This window comes from Solanum tuberosum, unplaced genomic scaffold (assembly GCF_000226075.1).
Source record: "Solanum tuberosum cultivar DM 1-3 516 R44 unplaced genomic scaffold, SolTub_3.0 scf00243, whole genome shotgun sequence".
In the NCBI taxonomy this organism is placed as follows: domain Eukaryota; kingdom Viridiplantae; phylum Streptophyta; class Magnoliopsida; order Solanales; family Solanaceae; genus Solanum; species Solanum tuberosum.
In genome coordinates this window covers 357,358-357,825 of record NW_006239166.1, presented here as the reverse complement: position 1 = coordinate 357,825, position 468 = coordinate 357,358, and the positions used below count along the sequence as shown (strand labels likewise).

Genomic DNA, 468 nt, shown 5'->3' with positions numbered 1-468 from the left:
TCTCGATCTTGACAAATTTAGAGACATAACTGTCTTCTTTGCATCATACTTAATAACCTTATTTTTATATGTCACTACCTTAAATTAATAAAAACTAATTATATTAGTGGACAAGGTGCGTCACCGCATCCTTGAGTTTATTTTAATGTCTCAAAAAAGATGTGTAACCACATTCTTAATTGAAACAAATATATTTTAATTTGTTTAAGTGTTCGAACTAACATTAAAAGAAAATATGTATTCCTAAAAAAAACAACAAATAAAGTAAAATACTAAACTTCTAGAATAATTTTTTTTTGATTATTTTACATATGTTTTTGTTTTTTGCAATTTCTTAAAGTTGATGTCAAAATTAAGTGTACACTTTCTAATCAAAGAAAACAATACCGAATTGCAAAAAAAATAAATCTCATTTTTTGTTTGATAAAATAAAACAACAATAATTTATTTATATATTTATTTTTTAGC

General features: G+C 22.4%; 1 protein-coding gene across 2 annotated transcripts in view; it reads right to left on the bottom strand.

The window, feature by feature from the left end:
- LOC102604447 (disease resistance protein TAO1-like) overlaps positions 1-468 on the bottom strand; it is a 15,916-nt gene that overhangs the window by 3,400 nt on the left and 12,048 nt on the right. The gene's annotated exons all lie outside the window — the stretch shown is intronic.